Source organism: Lissotriton vulgaris, chromosome 1_1 (genome assembly GCF_964263255.1).
Source record: "Lissotriton vulgaris chromosome 1_1, aLisVul1.2, whole genome shotgun sequence".
In the NCBI taxonomy this organism is placed as follows: Eukaryota; Metazoa; Chordata; class Amphibia; order Caudata; family Salamandridae; genus Lissotriton; species Lissotriton vulgaris.
In genome coordinates this window covers 1,368,538,302-1,368,561,040 of record NC_141685.1, presented here as the reverse complement: position 1 = coordinate 1,368,561,040, position 22,739 = coordinate 1,368,538,302, and the positions used below count along the sequence as shown (strand labels likewise).

Here is a 22,739-nt window from a genome sequence, read left to right as displayed (position 1 = left end):
CCCCCTTTCATATCTTTGCTATAACTCTCGTCCTTCATTAGCGCTGGTGCAAACGCTTCAAATTATTATACCCTGGCTCTCTCGGTCATACCTGTGCATGCACTTGAAACTTACTTTACCAATAAAAGAAGCAAATAGAGAAATAAAATAAAAGTGCTAGCTGGATTAGGCAAACACACTTCATAAAACTGCATTTTCTTTTCTATTCTCCCCCGTGTTACAAGCTTAACTGCTCCCTGTGTAATTTCTCTTAACCTGCTGTTCCTGGAAGAGAATTTCATCTACAAGCTCTTTCTGTGTTTTTTCCTAGTCTTTTCTTTCCCTTTTCTTAGATTTGTAACTGTTCCTTTACGTGCTCTATTTAGGCGCCATTAATCTCATTTGAGCTCCTTGTACCTGCTGCTGTTTTCTCCACACCTCATACTGTCTTTTCCCTCTTTCTCTCTTTCTCTGCGGTTGGTGGCTACTTTCCAAAGCGTCTGATGTCCCAATGTTCCTTCGTCTTGTTGTCAGACGTGAATTTGAAAAGCAACAAAATTAACAAGCCTTTACCACTCACACATGGCAGAAGTTTATACTTTAATTCAATGAGCTAAGAAAAGTGTGTTGTGGGGCCCCTACGAGCCAGGGTGCTTGCTTCATCATAATTAGGCATGCAGTCATTAGCCACAGCTCTGATTATGGGTCACTGAGGTCAGTTTCAATAATTCCTCAAAAACCTAACCATGCAGTCCCCCCTAACTGTGTAGTTATCTTGCTTTACTGCTGTTTGTGTGATTAGCTGGGAGGAGCTCACGGCAGCATCCTCCCAATAAAAGTGTAGATGGACCGTTCCTTAACTCTTTCTTGCTTCACATACAGATGGCTTGAGGAGGTACAGTCGAGATGCAGGTCTAATAAACAGAATAGAATATCTGCCCCAGGTGTGTTTCTCTGCATTGGTGTCCCATCACAGGCCCACCAGTGTATGTGTGATCTTTGACTCCAGCCAGTTCACAAGCAGGCGGCCAGGAAACAATTTCAGCCTATCAACCACTGAGGAGATAAAGCCTTTGTACAAAGAATGAGGAAGCAGTGAACACATTCAGCCTATCACAGGAGTAGCCCTGAGTGTTCAGAATTATAATTTCTTCATGTCACTGTACATTATTGAGCCCAAGTGGCTCGCCGTGATCGTATAGTGGTAAGTACTCTGCGTTGTGGCCGCAGCAACCTCGGTTCGAATCTGAGTCACGGCATTGTGGTTGGCAATGTCACGGCAGTTCGGTTTTTCCTTTACAGAATTCCCAAATGTACCAGTTGTTTTTGTAAAATGTCTATTAAAAACAGATCCTTTTCAATATTTAAACGATCTAACGACAAATTATTTAAACACACATGATTATAAGATGTAGGTATACTGTACTTACTGACATAAATTATCGTTCTTGAACATATTTGCGGTAAGGGGAGCGGAGCTCTCCCCCAGGCCAATCAGAATGCAGATGAATGCAGTTGCAGTTGAGTGACCTGTGTTGTGGCTGTCTACAGGGAATGCACATATGTAGCTGTCTCGCAGCCCAATCCAGACATCAATCGAAGACAGGTTTCAATGCAAATAGAGCAGTAAGTGCAGAGAAATGCTCACTCTCTAAAAATGGCATTTATACAATAGTAAGATTAAATCCAACCTCACCAGTAGATAGGATTTATCAATAAATAAATAAATAAAGCTTCTCCTCTCTGATATGGAATTACCCCCCAAAAAGTATAAGGGAATACCCAATGCTAACCTATGAGAGGGGCAGACCTCACAGTAGTGAAAAATGTAATAGACTGTTTGATACTACTAGGACATACAAACTACCACAGTACATGTCTTACCTTTTACTTACATAGCATGATGCCCCTAGGACTACTTAGGGCTTACCTTAGGGGTTACTGATATGTAATAAAATTTGAGTTTAAGGCTTGGCAAGTAGTTTTAAATGCCAAGTCGAAGTGGCAGTACACTGCAGCACAGGCACTGCAGTAGCAGGCTTGAGACAGGTTTGAAATGCTATTTCTTTGGGCGGCACAATCAGTCCCTGGGTATATGGTATACCACTTTACAAGGGGCTTTCAAGTAAATTAAATCTGTCAGTCAGGTATACTCCAATTATACACATGATTAGGGAAGAAGCACGTGCACTTCAGCACTGATTAGTAGCGATAAAGTGATCAGAGTCCTAAGGCCAACAAAAAGATACAGCAAAATGCGGAGGTGAAAAGCAATAAGGTGGGGTTGGGACCACCTTAAGAATGCAAGGTCTAACAAAAACGAACTAAGGATAACATGAGTAAAACATCAGGTTTCTCTACAGCATTTGGTGAGACAAGTGGGCCTTCTTTTATCTTCCATAAATGCAATCCTTCCTGGACCCCTTTATTATATAGCTCTTCCAGGAAAAAATATAAAGCACTTACAAAGGAGCCTCAAATACTCAAAGATGGTAGACTTCTGTAATATGGGCCATATACTAAAAGCAGCACGAAAACAGAGTGCAATAGGGTCCAAAAAACATGAGTGACCCATGAGAGTATGCATGCAAGCCTATGGTATTCCAAACTAGAGATATACGCATGCAATTTTTGTTTTTAGGAGAGAATGTGCCTGCTGAAAAAAACATTATTTTTAAAAAGTGCATTGCAGAATATCAGGAATGTGCTGTGGAACACCTTGAAAACTTGCATACAGAATATGTGCACTCACCTTACAGTCAGTTGTTGTGGCCGAGTGGTTAACGCGATGGACTAGAAATCCATTGGGGTCTCCCCGCGCAGGTTCGAATCCTGCCGACAACGAGAATCTTTTTAACATCGGCTAAAATTTCAGAAGTTAACCTTTAGTATTTCTTCCATGTCAGTTTTATAAATAGGTGGCTTATTTTGTCGTCACTATTCCCATATCACATATTTATTATCGCTCCCCCTTTCATATCTTTGCTATAACTGTCGTCCTTCATTAGCGCTGGTGCAAACGCTTCAAATTATTATACCCTGGCTCTCTCGGTCATACCTGTGCATGCACTTGAAACTTACTTTACCAATAAAAGAAGCAAATAGAGAAATAAAATAAAAGTGCTAGCTGGATTAGGCAAACACACTTCATAAAACTGCATTTTCTTTTCTATTCTCCCCCGTGTTACAAGCTTAACTGCTCCCTGTGTAATTTCTCCTAACTTGCTGTTCCTGGAAGAGAATTTCATCTACAAGTTCTTTCTGTGTTTTTTCCTAGTCTTTTCTTTCCCTTTTCTTAGATTTGTAACTGTTCCTTTACGTGCTCTATTTAGGTGCCATTAATCTCATTTGAGCTCCTTGTACCTGCTGCTGTTTTCTCCACACCTCATACTGTCTTTTCCCTCTTTCTCTCTTTCTCTGCGGTTGGTGGCTACTTTCCAAAGCGTCTGATGCCCCAATGTTCCTTCGTCTTGTTGTCAGACGTGAATTTGAAAAGCAACAAAATTAACAAGCCTTTACCACTCACACATGGCAGAAGTTTATACTTTAATTCAATGAGCTAAGAAAAGTGTGTTGTGGGGCCCCTACGAGCCATGGTGCTTGCTTCATCATAATTAGGCATGCAGTCATTAGCCACAGCTCTGATTATGGGTCACTGAGTTCAGTTTCAATAATTCCTCAAAAACCTAACCATGCAGTCCCCCCTAACTATGTAGTTATCTTGCTTTACTGCTGTTTGTGTGATTAGCTGGGAGGAGCTCACGGCAGCATCCTCCCAATAAAAGTGTAGATGGACCGTTCCTTAACTCTTTCTTGCTTCACATACAGATGGCTTGAGGAGGTACAGGGGAGATGCAGGTCTAATAAACAGAATAGAATATCTGCGCCAGGTGTGTTTCTCTGCATTGGTGTCCCATCACAGGCCCACCAGTGTATGTGTGATCTTTGACTCCTGCCAGTTCACAAGCAGGCGGCCAGGAAACGGTTTCAGCCTATCAACCACTGAGGAGATAAAGCCTTTGTATAAGGAATGAGGAAGCAATGAACACATTCAGCCTATCACAGGAGTAGCCCTGAGTGTTCCGAATTATAATTTCTTCATGTCACTGTACGTTATTGAGCCCAAGTAGCTCACCGTGATCGTATAGTGGTTAGTACTCTGCGTTGTGGCTGCAGCAACCTCGGTTCGAATCCGAGTCACGGCATTGTGGTTGGCAATGTAACGGCAGTTGGGTTTTTCCTTTACAGAATTCCCAAATGTACCAGTTGTTTTTGTAAAATGTCTATTAAAAACAGATCCTTTTCAATATTTAAACGATCTAACGACAAATTATTTAAACACACATGATTATAAGATGTAGGTATACTGTACTTACTGACATAAATTATCGTTCTTGAACATATTTGCGGTAAGGGGAGCGGAGCTCTCCCCCAGGCCAATCAGAATGCAGATGAATGCAGTTGCAGTTGAGTGACCTGTGTTGTGGCTGTCTACAGGGAATGCACATATGTAGCTGTCTCGCAGCCCAATCCAGACATCAATCGAAGACAGGTTTCAATGCAAATAGAGCAGTAAGTGCAGAGAAATGCTCACTCTCTAAAAATGGCATTTATACAATAGTAAGATTAAATCCAACCTCACCAGTAGATAGGATTTATCAATAAATAAATAAAGCTTCTCCTCTCTGATATGGAATTACCCCCCAAAAAGTATAAGGGAATACCCAATGCTAACCTATGAGAGGGGCAGACCTCACAGTAGTGAAAAATGTAATAGACTGATACTACTAGGACATACAAACTACCACAGTACATGTCTTACCTTTTACTTGCATAGCATGATGCCCCTAGGACTACCTAGGGCCTACCTTAGGGGTTACTGATATGTAATAAAATTGGAGTTTAAGGCTTGGCAAGTAGTTTTAAATGCCAAGTCGAAGTGGCAGTACACTGCAGCACAGGCACTGCAGTAGCAGGCTTGAGACAGGTTTGAAATGCTATTTCTTTGGGCGGCACAATCAGTCCCTGGGTATACGGTATACCACTTTACAAGGGGCTTTCAAGTAAATTAAATCTGTCAGTCAGGTATACTCCAATTATACACATGATTAGGGAAGAAGCACGTGCACTTCAGCACTGATTAGTAGCGATAAAGTGATCAGAGTCCTAAGGCCAACAAAAAGATACAGCAAAATGCGGAGGTGAAAAGCAATAAGGTGGGGTTGGGACCACCTTAAGAATGCAAGGTCTAACAAAAACGAACTAAGGATAACATGAGTAAAACATCAGGTTTCTCTACAGCATTTGGTGAGACAAGTGGGCCTTCTTTTATCTTCCATAAATGCAATCCTTCCTGGACCCCTTTATTATATAGCTCTTCCAGGAAAAAATATAAAGCACTTACAAAGGAGCCTCAAATACTCAAAGATGGTAGACTTCTGTAATATGGGCCATATACTAAAAGCAGCACGAAAACAGAGTGCAATAGGGTCCAAAAAACTTGAGTGACCCATGAGAGTATGCATGCAAGCCTATGGTATTCCAAACTAGAGATATACGCATGCAATTTTTGTTTTTAGGAGAGAATGTGCCTGCTGAAAAAAACATTATTTTTTAAAAGTGCATTGCAGAATATCAGGAATTTGCTGTGGGACACCTTGAAAACTTGCATACAGATTATGTGCACACACCTTACAGTCAGTTGTTGTGGCCGAGTGGTTAAGGCGATGGACTAGAAATCCATTGGGGTCTCCCCGCGCAGGTTCGAATCCTGCTGACAACGAGAATCTTTTTAACATCGGCTACAATTTCAGAAGTTAACCTTTAGTATTTCTTCCATGTCAGTTTCATAAATAGGTGGCTTATTTTGGTGTCACTATTGCCATATCACATATTTATTATCGCTCCCGCTTTCATATCTTTGCTATAACTCTCGTCCTTCATTAGCGCTGGTGCAAACGCTTCAAATTATTATAACCTGGCTCTCTCGGTCATACCTGTGCATGCACTTGAAACTTACTTTAACAATAAAAGAAGCAAATAGAGAAATAAAATAAAAGTGCTACATGGATTAGGCAAACACACTTCATAAAACTGCATTTTCCTTTCTATTCTCCCCCGTCTAACAAGCTTAACTGCTCCCTGTGTAATTTCTCTTAACCTGCTGTTCCTGGAAGAGAATTTCATCTACAAGCTCTTTCTGTGTTTTTTCCTAGTCTTTTCTTTCCCTTTTCTTAGATTTGTAACTGTTCCTTTACGTGCTCTACTTAGGCGCCATTAATCTCATTTGAGCTCTTTGTACCTGCTGCTGTTTTCTCCACACCTCATACTGTCTTTTCCCTCTTTCTCTCTTTCTCTGCGGTTGGTGGCTACTTTCCAAAGCGTCTGATGCCCCAATGTTCCTTCGTCTTGTTGTCAGACGTGAATTTGAAAAGCAACAAAATTAACAAGCCTTTACCACTCACACATGGCAAAAGTTTATACTTTAATTCAATGAGCTAAGAAAAGTGTGTTGTGGGGACCCTACGAGCCATGGTGCTTGCTTCATCATAATTAGGCATGCAGTCATTAGCCACAGCTCTGATTATGGGTCAATGAGGTCAGTTTCAATAATTCCTCAAAAACCTAACCATGCAGCCCCCCCTAACTGTGTGGTTATCTTGCTTTACTGCTGTTTGTGTGATTAGCTGGGAGGATATCACGGATCATCCTCCCAATAAAAGTGTAGATGGACCGTTCCTTAACTCTTTCTTGCTTCACATACAGATGGCTTGAGGAGGTACAGGGGAGATGCTGGTCTAATAAACAGAATAGAATATCTGCGCCGGGTGTGTTTCTCTGCATTGGTGTCCCATCACAGGCCCACCAGTGTATGTGTGATCTTTGACTCCTGCCAGTTCACAAGCAGGCGGCCAGGAAACGGTTTCAGCCTATCATCCAATGAGGAGATAAAGCCTTTGTATAAGGAATGAGGAAGCAATGAACACATTCAGCCTATCACAGGAGTAGCCCTGAGTGTTCCGAATTATAATTTCTTCATGTCACTGTACATTATTGAGCCCAAGTAGCTCGCCGTGATCGTATAGTGGTTAGTACTCTGCGTTGTGGCTGCAGCAACCTCGGTTCGAATCCGAGTCACGGCATTGTGGTTGGCAATGTCACGGCAGTTGGGATTTTCCTTTACAGAATTCCCAAACCAGTTGTTTTTGTAAAATGTCTATTAAAAACAGATCCTTTTCAATATTTAAACGATCTAACGACAAATTATTTAAACACACATGATTATAAGATGTAGGTATACTGTACTTACTGACATAAATTATCGTTCTTGAACATATTTGCGGTAAGGGGAGCGGAGCTCTCCCCCAGGCCAATCAGAATGCAGATGAATGCAGTTGCAGTTGAGTGACCTGTGTTGTGGCTGTCTACAGGGAATGCATATATGTAGCTGTCTCGCAGCCCAATCCAGACGTCAATCGAAGACAGGTTTCAATGCAAATAGAGCAGTAAGTGCAGAGAAATGCTCACTCTCTAAAAATGGCATTTATACAATAGTAAGATTAAATCCAACCTCACCAGTAGATAGGATTTATCAATAAATAAATAAAGCTTCTCCTCTCTGATATGGAATTACCCCCCAAAAAGTATAAGGGAATACCCAATGCTAACCTATGAGAGGGGCAGACCTCACAGTAGTGAAAAATTTAATAGACTGATACTACTAGGAAATACAAACTACCACAGTACATGTCTTACCTTTTACTTGCATAGCATGATGCCCCTAGGACTACCTAGGGCCTACCTTAGGGGTTACTGATATGTAATAAAATTGGAGTTTAAGGCTTGGCAAGTAGTTTTAAATGCCAAGTCGAAGTGGCAGTACACTGCAGCACAGGCACTGCAGTAGCAGGCTTGAGACAGGTTTGAAATGCTATTTCTTTGGGCGGCACAATCAGTCCCTGGGTATATGGTATACCACTTTACAAGGGGCTTTCAAGTAAATTAAATCTGTCAGTCAGGTATACTCCAATTATACACATGATTAGGGACGAAGCACGTGCACTTCAGCACTGATTAGTAGCGATAAAAAGATCAGAGTCCTAAGGCCAACAAAAAGATACAGCAAAATGCGGAGGTGAAAAGCAATAAGGTGGGGTTGGGACCACCTTAAGAATGCAAGGTCTAACAAAAACGAACTAAGGATAACATGAGTAAAACATCAGGTTTCTCTACAGCATTTGGTGAGACAAGTGGGCCTTCTTTTATCTTCCATAAATGCAATCATTCCCGGACCCCTTTATTATATAGCTCTTCAAGGAAAAAATATAAAGCACTTACAAAGGAGCCTCAAATACTCAAAGATGGTAGACTTTTGTAATATGGGTCATATTCTAAAAGCAGCATGAAAACAGAGTGCAATAGGGTCCAAAAAACTTGAGTGACCCATGAGAGTATGCATGCAAGCCTATGGTATTCCAAACTAGATATATACGCATGCAATGTTTGTTTTTAGGAGAGAATGTGCCTGCTGAAAAAAACATTATTTTTAAAAAGTGCATTGCAGAATATCAGGAATTTGCTGTGGGACACCTTGAAAACTTGCATACAGATTATGTGCACACGCCTTACAGTCGGTTGTTGTGGCCGAGTGGTTAAGGCGATGGACTAGAAATCCATTGGGGTCTCCCCGCGCAGGTTCGAATCCTGCCGACAACGAGAATCTTTTTAACATCGGCTACAATTTCAGAAGTTAACCTTTAGTATTTCTTCCATGTCAGTTTTATAAATAGGTGGCTTATTTTGGTGTCACTATTGCCATATCACATATTTTTTATCGCTCCCCCTTTCATATCTTTGCTATAACTCTCGTCCTTCATTAGCGCTGGTGCAAACGCTTCAAATTATTATACCCTGGCTCTCTCGGTCGTACCTGTGCATGCACTTGAAACTTACTTTACCAATAAAAGAAGCAAATAGAGAAATAAAATAAAAGTGCTAGCTGGATTAGGCAAACACACTTCATAAAACTGCATTTTCTTTTCTATTCTCCCCCGTGTTACAAGCTTAACTGCTCCCTGTGTAATTTCTCTTAACCTGCTGTTCCTGGAAGAGAATTTCATCTACAAGCTCTTTCTGTGTTTTTTCCTAGTCTTTTCTTTCTCTTTTCTTAGATTTGTAACTGTTCCTTTATGTGCTCTATTTAGGCGCCATTAATCTCATTTGAGCTCCTTGCCTCTGCTGCTGTTTTCTCCACACCTCATACTGTCTTTTCCCTCTTTCTCTCTTTCTCTGCGGTTGGTGGCTACTTTCCAAAGTGTCTGATGCCCCATTGTTCCTTTGTCTTGTTGTCAGACGTGAATTTGAAAAGCAACAAAATTAACGAGCCTTTACCACTCACACATGGCAGAAGTTTATACTTTAATTCAATGAGCTAAGAAAAGTGTGTTGTGGGGCCCCTACGAGCCATGGTGCTTGCTTCATCATAATTAGGCATGCAGTCATTAGCCACAGCTCTGATTATGGGTCACTGAGGTCAGTTTCAATAATTCCTCAAAAACCTAACCATGCAGTCCCCCCTAACTCTGTAGTCATCTTGCTTTACTGCTGTTTGTGTGATTAGCTGGGAGGAGCTCACGGCAGCATCCTCCCAATAAAAGTGTAGATGAACCGTTCCTTAACTCTTTCTTGCTTCACATACAGATGGCTTGAGGAGGTACAGGGGAGATGCAGGTCTAATAAACAGAATAGAATATCTGCGCCAGGTGTGTTTCTCTGCATTGGTGTCCCATCACAGGCCCACCAGTGTATGTGTGATCTTTGACTCCTGCCAGTTCACAAGAAGGCGGCCAGGAAACGGTTTCAGCCTATCAACCACTGAGGAGATAAAGCCTTTGTATAAGGAATGAGGAAGCAATGAACACATTCAGCCTATCACAGGAGTAGCCCTGAGTGTTCCGAATTATAATTTCTTCATGTCACTGTACGTTATTGAGCCCAAGTAGCTCGCCGTGATCGTATAGTGGTTAGTAGTCTGCGTTGTGACCTCAGCAACCTCGGTTCGAATCCGAGTCGCGGCATTGTGGTTGGCAATGTCACGGCAGTTGGGTTTTTCCTTTACAGAATTCCCAAATGTACCAGTTGTTTTTGTAAAATGTCTATTAAAAACAGATCCTTTTCAATATTTAAACGATCTAACGACAAATTATTTAAACACACATGATTATAAGATGTAGGTATACTGTACTTACTGACATAAATTATCGTTCTTGAACATATTTGCGGTAAGGGGAGCGGACCTCTCCCCAGGCCAATCAGAATGCAGATGAATGCAGTTGCAGTTGAGTGACCTGTCTTGTGGCTGTCTACAGGGAATGCACATATGTAGCTGTCTCGCAGCCCAATCCAGACATCAATTAAAGACAGGTTTTGATGCAAATAGAGCAGTAAGTGCAGAGAAATGCTAACTCTCTAAAAATGGCATTTATACAATAGTAAGCTTAAATCCAACCTCACCAGTAGATAGGATTTATCAATAAATAAATAAAGCTTCTCCTCTCTGATATGGAATTACCCCCCAAAAAGTATAAGGGAATACCCAATGCTAACCTATGAGAGGGGCAGACCTCACAGTAGTGAAAAATGTAATAGACTGTTTTATACTACTAGGACATACAAACTACCACAGTACATGTCTTACCTTTTACTTACATAGCATGATGCCCCGAGGACTACCTAGGGCCTACCTTAGGGGTTACTGATATGTAATAAAATTGAAGTTTAAGGCTTGGCAAGTAGTTTTAAATGCCAAGTCGAAGTGGCAGTACACTGCAGCACAGGCACTGCAGTAGCAGGCTTGAGACAGGTTTGAAATGCTATTTCTTTGGGCGGCACAATCAGTCCCTGGGTATATGGAATACCACTTCACAAGGGGCTTTCAAGTAAATTAAATCTGTCAGTCAGGTATACTCCAATTATACACATGATTAGGGACGAAGCACGTGCACTTCAGCACTGATTAGTAGCGATAAAAAGATCAGAGTCCTAAGGCCAACAAAAAGATACAGCAAAATGCGGAGGTGAAAAGCAATAAGGTGGGGTTGGGACCACCTTAAGAATGCAAGGTCTAACAAAAACGAACTAAGGATAACATGAGTAAAACATCAGGTTTCTCTACAGCATTTGGTGAGACAAGTGGGCCTTCTTTCATCTTCCATAAATGCAATCTTTCCCGGACCCCTTTATTATATAGCTCTTCAAGGAAAAAATATAAAGCACTTACAAAGGAGCCTCAAATACTCAAAGATGGTTGACTTCTGTAATATGGGCCATATACTAAAAGCAGCACGAAAACAGAGTGCAATAGGGTCCAAAAAACTTGAGTGACCAATGAGAGTATGCATGCAAGCCTATGGTATTCCAAACTAGAGATATACGCATGCAATTTTTGTTTTTAGGAGAGAATGTGCCTGCTGAAAAAAACATTATTTTTAAAAAGTGCATTGCAGAATATCAGGAATTTGCTGTGGGACACCTTGAAAACTTGCATACAGATTATGTGCACACACCTTACAGTCAGTTGTTGTGGCCGAGTGGTTAAAGTGATGGACTAGAAATCCATTGGGGTCCCCCCGCGCAGGTTCGAATCCTGCCGACAACGAGAATCTTTTTAACATCGGCTACAATTTCAGAAGGTAACCTTTAGTATTTCTTCCATGTCAGTTTTATAAATAGGTGGCTTATTTTGGTGTCACTATTGCCATATCACATATTTATTATCGCTCCCCCTTTCATATCTTTGCTATAACTCTCGTGCTTCATTAGCGCTGGTGCAAACGCTTCAAATTATTATACCCTGGCTCTCTCGGTCATACCTGTGCATGCACTTGAAACTTACTTTACCAATAAAAGAAGCACATAGAGAAATAAAATAAAAGTGCTAGCCGGATTAGGCAAACGCACTTCATAAAACTGCATTTTCTTTTCTATTCTCCCCCGTGTTACAAGCTTAACTGCTCCCTGTGTAATTTCTCTTAACCTGCTGTTCCTGGAAGAGAATTTCATCTACAAGCTCTTTCTGTATTTTTTCCTAGTCTTTTCTTTCCCTTTTCTTAGATTTGTAACTGTTCCTTTACGTGCTCTATTTAGGCGCCATTAATCTCATTTGAGCTCCTTGTACCTGCTGCTGTTTTCTCCACACCTCATACTGTCTTTTCCCTCTTTCTCTCTTTCTCTGCGGTTGGTGGCTACTTTCCAAAGCGTCTGATGCCCCAATGTTCCTTCGTCTTGTTGTCAGACGTGAATTTGAAAAGCAACAAAATTAACGAGTCTTTACCACTCACACATGGCAGAAGTTTATACTTTAATTCAATGAGCTAAGAAAAGTGTGTTGTGGGGCCCCTATGAGCCATGGTGCTTGCTTCATCATAATTAGGCATGCAGTCATTAGCCACAGCTCTGATTATGGGTCACTGAGGTCAGTTTCAATAATTCCTCAAAAACCTAACCATGCAGTCCCCCCTAACTGTGTAGTTATCTTGCTTTACTGCTGTTTGTGTGATTAGCTGGGAGGAGCTCACGGCAGCATCCTCCCAATAAAAGTGTAGATGGACCGTTCCTTAACTCTTTCTTGCTTCACATACAGATGGCTTGAGAAGGTACAGGGGAGATGCAGGTCTAATAAACAGAATAGAATATCTGCGCCAGGTGTGTTTCTCTGCATTGGTGTCCCATCACAGGCCCACCAGTGTATGTGTGATCTTTGACTCCTGCCAGTTCACAAGCAGGCGGCCAGGAAACGGTTTCAGCCTATCAACCACTGAGGAGATAAAGCCTTTGTATAAGGAATGAGGAAGCAATGAACACATTCAGCCTATCACAGGAGTAGCCCTGAGTTTTTCGAATTATAATTTCTTCATGTCACTGTACGTTATTGAGCCCAAGTAGCTCGCAGTGATCGTATAGTGGTTAGTACTCTGCGTTGTGGCCGCAGCAACCTCGGTTCGAATCCGAGTCACGGCATTGTGGTTGGCAATGTCACGGCAGTTGGGTTTTTCCTTTACAGAATTCCCAAACGTACCAGTTGTTTTTGTAAAATGTCTATTAAAAACAGATCCTTTTCAATATTTAAACGATCTAACAACAAATTATTTAAACACACATGATTATAAGATGTAGGTATACTGTACTTACTGACATAAATTATCGTTCTTGAACATATTTGCGGTAAGGGGAGCGGAGCTCTCCCCCAGGCCAATCAGAATGCAGATGAATGCAGTTGCAGTTGAGTGACCTGTGTTGTGGCTGTCTACAGGGAATGCACATATGTAGCTGTCTCGCAGCCCAATCCAGACGTCAATCGAAGACAGGTTTCAATGCAAATAGAGCAGTAAGTGCAGAGAAATGCTCACTCTCTAAAAATGGCATTTATACTATAGTAAGATTAAATCCAACCTCACCAGTAGATAGGATTTATCAATAAATAAATAAAGCTTCTCCTCTCTGATATGGAATTACCCCCCAAAAAGTATAAGGGAATACCCAATGCTAACCTATGAGAGGGGCAGACCTCACAGTAGTGAAAAATGTAATAGACTGTTTGATACTACTAGGACATACAAACTACCACAGTACATGTCTTACCTTTTACTTACATAGCATGATGCCCCTAGGACTACCTAGGGCCTACCTTAGGGGTTACTGATATGTAATAAATTTGGAGTTTAAGGCTTGGCAAGTAGTTTTAAATGCCAAGTCGAAGTGGCAGTACACTGCAGCACAGGCACTGCAGTAGCAGGCTTGAGACAGGTTTGAAATGCTATTTATTTGGGCGGCACAATCAGTCCCTGGGTATATGGTATACCACTTTACAAGGGGCTTTCAAGTAAATTAAATCTGTCAGTCAGGTATACTCCATTATACACATGATTAGGGAAGAAGCATGTGCACTTCAGCACTGATTAGTAGCGATAAAGTGATCAGAGTCCTAAGGCCAAGAAAAAGATACAGCAAAATGCGGAGGTGAAAAGCAATAAGGTGGGGTTGGGACCACCTTAAGAATGCAAGGTCTAACAAAAACGAACTAAGGATAACATGAGTAAAACATCAGGTTTCTCTACAGCATTTGGTGAGACAAGTGGGTCTTCTTTTATCTTCCATAAATGCAATCCTTCCCGGACCCCTTTATTATATAGCTCTTCAAGGAAAAAATATAAAGCACTTACAAAGGAGCCTCAAATACTCAAAGATGGTAGACTTCTTTAATATGGGACATATACTAAAAGCAGCACGAAAACAGAGTGCAATAGGGTCCAAAAAACTTGAGTGACCCATGAGAGTATGCATGCAAGCCTATGGTATTCCAAACTAGAGATATACGCATGCAATTTTTGTTTTTAGGAGAGAATGTGCCTGCTGAAAAAAACCTTATTTTTAAAAAGTGCATTGCAGAATATCAGGAATTTGCTGTGGGACACCTTGAAAACTTGCATACAGATTATGTGCACACACCTTGCAGTCAGTTGTTGTGGCCGAGTGGTTAAGGCGATGGACTAGAAATCCATTGGGGTCTCCCCGCGCAGGTTCGAATCCTGCCGACAACGAGAATCTTTTTAACATCGGCTACAATTTCAGAAGTTAACCTTTAGTATTTCTTCCATGTCAGTTTTATAAATAGGTGGCTTATTTTGGTGTCACTATTGCCATATCACATATTTATTATCGCTCCCCCTTTCATATCTTTGCTATAACTCTCGTCCTTCATTAGCGCTGGTGCAAACGCTTCAAATTATTATACCCTGGATCTCTCGGTCATACCTGTGCATGCACTTGAAACTTACTTTACCAATAAAAGAAGCAAATAGAGAAATAAAATAAAAGTGCTAGCTGGATTAGGCAAACACACTTCATAAAACTGCATTTTCTTTTCTATTCTCCCCCGTGTTACAAGCTTAACTGCTCCCTGTGCAATTTCTCTTAACCTGCTGTTCCTGGAAGAGAATTTCATCTACAAGCTCTTTCTGTGTTTTTTCCTAGTCTTTTCTTTCCCTTTTCTTAGATTTGTAACTGTTCCTTTACGTGCTCTATTTAGGCGCCATTAATCTCATTTGAGCTCCTTGTACCTGCTGCTGTTTTCTCCACACCTCATACTGTCTTTTCCCTCTTTCTCTCTTTCTCTGCGGTTGGTGGCTACTTTCCAAAGCGTCTGATGCCCCAATGTTCCTTCGTCTTGTTGTCAGACGTGAATTTGAAAAGCAACAAAATTAACAAGCCTTTACCACTCACACATGGCAGAAGTTTATACTTTAATTCAATGAGCTAAGAAAAGTGTGTTGTGGGGCCCCTACGAGCCATGGTGCTTGCTTCATCATAATTAGGCATGCAGTCATTAGCCACAGCTCTGATTATGGGTCAGTGAGGTCAGTTTCAATAATTCCTCAAAAACCTAATTATGCAGTCCCCCCTAACTGTGTAGTTATCTTGCTTTACTGCTGTTTGTGTGATTAGCTGGGAGGAGCTCACGGCAGCATACTCCCAATACAAGTGTAGATGGACCGTTCCTTAACTCTTTCTTGCTTCACATACAGATGGCTAGAGGAGGTACAGGGGAGATGCAGGTCTAATAAACAGAATAGAATATCTGCGCCAGGTGTGTTTCTCTGCATTGGTGTCCCATCACAGGCCCACCAGTGTATGTGTGATCTTTGACTCCTGCCAGTTCACAAGCAGGCGGCCAGGAAACGGTTTCAGCCTATCAACCACTGAGGAGATAAAGCCTTTGTATAAGGAACGAGGAAGCAATGAACACATTCAGCCTATCACAGGAGTAGCCCTGAGTGTTCCGAATTATAATTTCTTCATGTCACTGTACGTTATTGAGCCCAAGTAGCTCGCCGTGATCGTATAGTGGTTAGTACTCTGCGTTGTGGCCGCAGCAACCTCGGTTCGAATCCGAGTCACGGCATTGTGGTTGGCAATGTCACGGCAGTTGGGTTTTTCCTTTACAGAATTCCCAAATGTACCGGTTGTTTTTGTAAAATGTCTATTAAAAACAGATCCTTTTCAATATTTAAACGATCTAACAACAAATTATTTAAACACACATGATTATAAGATGTAGGTATACTGTACTTACTGACATCGATTATCGTTCTTGAACATATTTGCGGTAAGGGGAGCGGAGCTCTCCCCCAGGCCAATCAGAATGCAGATGAATGCAGTTGCAGTTGAGTGACCTGTGTTGTGGCTGTCTACAGGGAATGCACATATGTAGCTGTCTCGCAGCCCAATCCAGACGTCAATCGAAGACAGGTTTCAATGCAAATAGAGCAGTAAGTGCAGAGAAATGCTCACTCTCTAAAAATGGCATTTATACAATAGTAAGATTAAATCCAACCTCACCAGTAGATAGGATTTATCAATAAATAAATAAAGCTTCTCCCCTCTGATATGGAATTACCCCCCAAAAAGTATAAGGGAATACCCAATGCTAACCTATGAGAGGGGCAGACCTCACAGTAGTGAAAAATGTAATAGACTGTTTGATACTACTAGGATATACATACTACCACAGTACATGTCTTACCTTTTACTTACATAGCATGATGCCCCTAGGACTACCTAGGGCCTACCTTAGGGGTTACTGATATGTAATAAAATTGGAGTTTAAGGCTTGGCAAGTAGTTTTAAATGCCAAGTCGAAGTGGCAGTACACTGCAGCACAGGCACTGCAGTAGCAGGCTTGAGACAGGTTTGAAATGCTATTTCCTAGGGCGGCACAATCAGTCCCTGGGTATATGGTATACCACTTTACAAGGGGCTTTCAAGTAAATTAAATCTGTCAGTCAGGTATACTCCAATTATACACATGATTAGGGAAGAAGCACGTGCACTTCAGCACTGATTAGTAGCGATAAAGTGATCAGAGTCCTAAGGCCAACAAAAAGATACAGCAAAATGCGGAGGTGAAAAGCAATAAGGTGGGGTTGGGACCACCTTAAGAATGCAAGGTCTAACAAAAACGAACTAAGGATAACATGAGTAAAACATCAGGTTTCTCTACAGCATTTGGTGAGACAAGTGGGCCTTCTTTTATCTTCCATAAATGCAATCCTTCCCGGACCCCTTTATTATATAGCTCTTCAAGGAAAAAATATAAAGCACTTACAAAGGAGCCTCAAATGCTCAAAGATGGTAGACTTCTTTAATATGGGACATATACTAAAAGCAGCACAAAAACAGAGTGCAATAGGGTCCAAAAAACTTGAGTGACCCATGAGAGTATGGATGCAAGCCTATGGTATTCCAAACTAGAGATATACGCATGCAATTTTTGTTTTTAGGAGAGAATGTGCCTGCTGAAAAAAACCTTATTTTTAAAAAGTGCATTGCAGAATATCAGGAATTTGCTGTGGGACACCTTGAAAACATGCATACAGATTATGTGCACACACCTTGCAGTCAGTTGTTGTGGCCGAGTGGTTAAGGCGATGGACTAGAAATCCATTGGAGTCTCCCCGCGCAGGTTCGAATCCTGCCGACAATGAGAATCTTTTTAACATCGGCTACAATTTCAGAAGTTAACCTTTAGTATTTCTTCCATGTCAGTTTTATAAATAGGTGGCTTATTTTGGTGTCACTATTGCCATATCACATATTTATTATCGCTCCCCCTTTCATATCTTTTCTATAACTCTCGTCCTTCATTAGCGCTGGTGCAAACGCTTCAAATTATTATACCCTGGCTCTCTCGGTCATACCTGTGCATGCACTTGAAACTTACTTTACCAATAAAAGAAGCAAATAGAGAAATAAAATAAAAGTGCTAGCTGAATTAGGCAAACACACTTCATAAAACTGCATTTTCTTTTCTATTCTCCCCCGTGTTTCAAGCTTAACTGCTCCCTGTGTAATTTCTCTTAACCTGCTGTTCCTGGAAGAGAATTTCATCTACAAGCTCTTTCTGTGTTTTTTCCCAGACTTTTCTTTCCCTTTTCTTAGATTTGTAACTGTTCCTTTATGTGCTCTATTTAGGCGCCATTAATCTCATTTGAGCTCCTTGTACCTGCTGCTGTTTTCTCCACACCTCATACTGTCTTTTCCCTCTTTCTCTCTTTCTCTGCGGTTGGTGGCTACTTTCCAAAGTGTCTGATGCCCCATTGTTCCTTTGTCTTGTTGTCAGACGTGAATTTGAAAAGCAACAAAATTAACGAGCCTTTACCACTCACACATGGCAGAAGTTTATACTTTAATTCAATGAGCTAAGAAAAGTGTGTTGTGGGGCCCCTACGAGCCATGGTGCTTGCTTCATCATAATTAGGCATGCAGTCATTAGCCACAGCTCTGATTATGGGTCACTGAGGTCAGTTTCAATAATTCCTCAAAAACCTAACCATGCAGTCCCCCCTAACTCTGTAGTCATCTTGCTTTACTGCTGTTTGTGTGATTAGCTGAGAGGTGCTCACGGCAGCATCCTCCCAATAAAAGTGTAGATGAACCGTTCCTTAACTCTTTCTTGCTTCACATACAGATGGCTTGAGGAGGTACAGGGGAGATGCAGGTCTAATAAACAGAATAGAATATCTGCGCCAGGTGTGTTTCTCTGCATTGGTGTCCCATCACAGGCCCACCAGTGTATGTGTGATCTTTGACTCCTGCCAGTTCACAAGCAGGCGGCCAGGAAACGGTTTCAGCCTATCAACCACTGAGGAGATAAAGCCTTTGTATAAGGAATGAGGAAGCAATGAACACATTCAGCCTATCACAGGAGTAGCCCTGAGTGTTCTGAATTATAATTTCTTCATGTCACTGTACGTTATTGAGCCCAAGTAGCTCGCCGTGATCGTATAGTGGTTAGTAGTCTGCGTTGTGGCCTCAGCAACCTCGGTTCGAATCCGAGTCGCGGCATTGTGGTTGGCAATGTCACGGCAGTTGGGTTTTTCCTTTACAGAATTCCCAAATGTACCAGTTGTTTTTGTAAAATGTCTATTAAAAACAGATCCTTTTCAATATTTAAACGATCTAACGACAAATTATTTAAACACACATGATTATAAGATGTAGGTATACTGTACTTACTGACATAAATTATCGTTCTTGAACATATTTGCGGTAAGGGGAGCGGACCTCTCCCCAGGCCAATCAGAATGCAGATGAATGCAGTTGCAGTTGAGTGACCTGTCTTGTGGCTGTCTACAGGGAATGCACATATGTAGCTGTCTCGCAGCCCAATCCAGACATCAATTAAAGACAGGTTTTGATGCAAATAGAGCAGTAAGTGCAGAGAAATGCTAACTCTCTAAAAATGGATTTACAAAAGGGGGTGGTGATGAACAGAGTGTCTGAATTGAGCAGACCACTCTTACCCAGTCCAAAGATCAGGGCTTGATCCATCACCGTTATTTATCTCACTGCCCCATCCCAGCTCAGAACCTGGCTATATGCAAATCAGTCTGTCCCTGGCCCAGTGCATCATGGGAACAGGGCAGACTAAACTACCAAGCCAATTCTTTACCAGAAAGGAGACAAGCTACCGGGGACCGGTTTCTGGCATTTCAGCCTCTTCGGCCCGGCTTGCTTGAATCCTGATGGAGCAGTGAGAAAGGGACTCATGTCTGAGTATACCCTGCCACACCTATAGTGGCCAAAATCGATTTACAAAAGGGGGTGGTGATGAACAGAGTGTCTGAATTGAGCAGACCACTCTTACCCAGTCCAAAGATCAGGGCTTGATCCATCACCGTTATTTATCTCACTGCCCCATCCCAGCTCAGAACCTGGCTATATGCAAATCAGTCTGTCCCTGGCCCAGTGCATCATGGGAACAGGGCAGACTAAACTACCAAGCCAATTCTTTACCAGAAAGGAGACAAGCTACCGGGGACCGGTTTCTGGCATTTCAGCCTCTTCGGCCCGGCTTGCTTGAATCCTGATGGAGCAGTGAGAAAGGGACTCATGTCTGAGTATACCCTGCCACACCTATAGTGGCCAAAATCGATTTACAAAAGGGGGTGGTGATGAACAGAGTGTCTGAATTGAGCAGACCACTCTTACCCAGTCCAAAGATCAGGGCTTGATCCATCACCGTTATTTATCTCACTGCCCCATCCCAGCTCAGAACCTGGCTATATGCAAATCAGTCTGTCCCTGGCCCAGTGCATCATGGGAACAGGGCAGACTAAACTACCAAGCCAATTCTTTACCAGAAAGGAGACAAGCTACCGGGGACCGGTTTCTGGCATTTCAGCCTCTTCGGCCCGGCTTGCTTGAATCCTGATGGAGCAGTGAGAAAGGGACTCATGTCTGAGTATACCCTGCCACACCTATAGTGGCCAAAATCGATTTACAAAAGGGGGTGGTGATGAACAGAGTGTCTGAATTGAGCAGACCACTCTTACCCAGTCCAAAGATCAGGGCTTGATCCATCACCGTTATTTATCTCACTGCCCCATCCCAGCTCAGAACCTGGCTATATGCAAATCAGTCTGTCCCTGGCCCAGTGCATCATGGGAACAGGGCAGACTAAACTACCAAGCCAATTCTTTACCAGAAAGGAGACAAGCTACCGGGGACCGGTTTCTGGCATTTCAGCCTCTTCGGCCCGGCTTGCTTGAATCCTGATGGAGCAGTGAGAAAGGGACTCATGTCTGAGTATACCCTGCCACACCTATAGTGGCCAAAATCGATTTACAAAAGGGGGTGGTGATGAACAGAGTGTCTGAATTGAGCAGACCACTCTTACCCAGTCCAAAGATCAGGGCTTGATCCATCACCGTTATTTATCTCACTGCCCCATCCCAGCTCAGAACCTGGCTATATGCAAATCAGTCTGTCCCTGGCCCAGTGCATCATGGGAACAGGGCAGACTAAACTACCAAGCCAATTCTTTACCAGAAAGGAGACAAGCTACCGGGGACCGGTTTCTGGCATTTCAGCCTCTTCGGCCCGGCTTGCTTGAATCCTGATGGAGCAGTGAGAAAGGGACTCATGTCTGAGTATACCCTGCCACACCTATAGTGGCCAAAATCGATTTACAAAAGGGGGTGGTGATGAACAGAGTGTCTGAATTGAGCAGACCACTCTTACCCAGTCCAAAGATCAGGGCTTGATCCATCACCGTTATTTATCTCACTGCCCCATCCCAGCTCAGAACCTGGCTATATGCAAATCAGTCTGTCCCTGGCCCAGTGCATCATGGGAACAGGGCAGACTAAACTACCAAGCCAATTCTTTACCAGAAAGGAGACAAGCTACCGGGGACCGGTTTCTGGCATTTCAGCCTCTTCGGCCCGGCTTGCTTGAATCCTGATGGAGCAGTGAGAAAGGGACTCATGTCTGAGTATACCCTGCCACACCTATAGTGGCCAAAATCGATTTACAAAAGGGGGTGGTGATGAACAGAGTGTCTGAATTGAGCAGACCACTCTTACCCAGTCCAAAGATCAGGGCTTGATCCATCACCGTTATTTATCTCACTGCCCCATCCCAGCTCAGAACCTGGCTATATGCAAATCAGTCTGTCCCTGGCCCAGTGCATCATGGGAACAGGGCAGACTAAACTACCAAGCCAATTCTTTACCAGAAAGGAGACAAGCTACCGGGGACCGGTTTCTGGCATTTCAGCCTCTTCGGCCCGGCTTGCTTGAATCCTGATGGAGCAGTGAGAAAGGGACTCATGTCTGAGTATACCCTGCCACACCTATAGTGGCCAAAATCGATTTACAAAAGGGGGTGGTGATGAACAGAGTGTCTGAATTGAGCAGACCACTCTTACCCAGTCCAAAGATCAGGGCTTGATCCATCACCGTTATTTATCTCACTGCCCCATCCCAGCTCAGAACCTGGCTATATGCAAATCAGTCTGTCCCTGGCCCAAAAAGCGTGGAAGGGTATACTCAGATGTGAGTCCCTTGCTCATTGCACCATCAGGATTCAAGCAAGCCGGGCCGAAGAGGCTGAAATGCCAGAAACCGGTCCCCGGTAGCTTGTTTCCTTCCCAGTGTAAGAATTGGCTTTTGTAGTTTGGTTTGCCCTGTTCCCATCATGCACTGGGACAGGAACAGACTAATTTGCATACAGTCAGGTTCTGAAACTGGGATGGTGCAGTGAGCTAAAAAACGGTGTTGGATCTAGCCCTGATCTCTTGACTGGGTGAGAGTATTCTGTTTAATTCAGAGACTCTGTCCCTCACCACCCCTTGTTGTAAATATTTTTGTCCACCCTAAGCGTGGAAGGGTATACTCAGATGTGAGTCCCTTGCTCATTGCACCATCAGGATTCAAGCAAGCCGGGCCGAAGAGGCTGAAATGCCAGAAACCGGTCCCCGGTAGCTTGTTTCCTTCCCAGTGTAAGAATTGGCTTTTGTAGTTTGGTTTGCCCTGTTCCCATCATGCACTGGGACAGGAACAGACTAATTTGCATACAGTCAGGTTCTGAAACTGGGATGGTGCAGTGAGCTAAAAAACGGTGTTGGATCTAGCCCTGATCTCTTGACTGGGTGAGAGTATTCTGTTTAATTCAGAGACTCTGTCCCTCACCACCCCTTGTTGTAAATATTTTTGTCCACCCTAAGCGTGGAAGGGTATACTCAGATGTGAGTCCCTTGCTCATTGCACCATCAGGATTCAAGCAAGCCGGGCCGAAGAGGCTGAAATGCCAGAAACCGGTCCCCGGTAGCTTGTTTCCTTCCCAGTGTAAGAATTGGCTTTTGTAGTTTGGTTTGCCCTGTTCCCATCATGCACTGGGACAGGAACAGACTAATTTGCATA

General features: G+C 42.7%; 5 non-coding genes across 5 annotated transcripts; all 5 read left to right on the top strand.

Moving 5' to 3' along the window:
* The first annotated feature begins 5,679 nt into the window (after nucleotides 1-5,679).
* TRNAS-AGA (transfer RNA serine (anticodon AGA)) lies at nucleotides 5,680-5,761 on the top strand. Its single transcript has one exon. It is a non-coding gene; the product is annotated as a tRNA-Ser (tRNA).
* Nucleotides 5,762-7,049: 1,288 nt separating this feature from the next.
* Nucleotides 7,050-7,121, top strand: TRNAH-GUG (transfer RNA histidin (anticodon GUG)). The gene has a single exon. It is a non-coding gene; the product is annotated as a tRNA-His (tRNA).
* Nucleotides 7,122-8,612: 1,491 nt separating this feature from the next.
* Nucleotides 8,613-8,694, top strand: TRNAS-AGA (transfer RNA serine (anticodon AGA)). The gene has a single exon. It is a non-coding gene; the product is annotated as a tRNA-Ser (tRNA).
* Nucleotides 8,695-14,494: 5,800 nt separating this feature from the next.
* Nucleotides 14,495-14,576, top strand: TRNAS-AGA (transfer RNA serine (anticodon AGA)). The gene has a single exon. It is a non-coding gene; the product is annotated as a tRNA-Ser (tRNA).
* A 1,289-nt stretch (nucleotides 14,577-15,865) lies between these two features.
* Nucleotides 15,866-15,937, top strand: TRNAH-GUG (transfer RNA histidin (anticodon GUG)). Its single transcript has one exon. It is a non-coding gene; the product is annotated as a tRNA-His (tRNA).
* The last annotated feature ends 6,802 nt before the right edge of the window (nucleotides 15,938-22,739 follow it).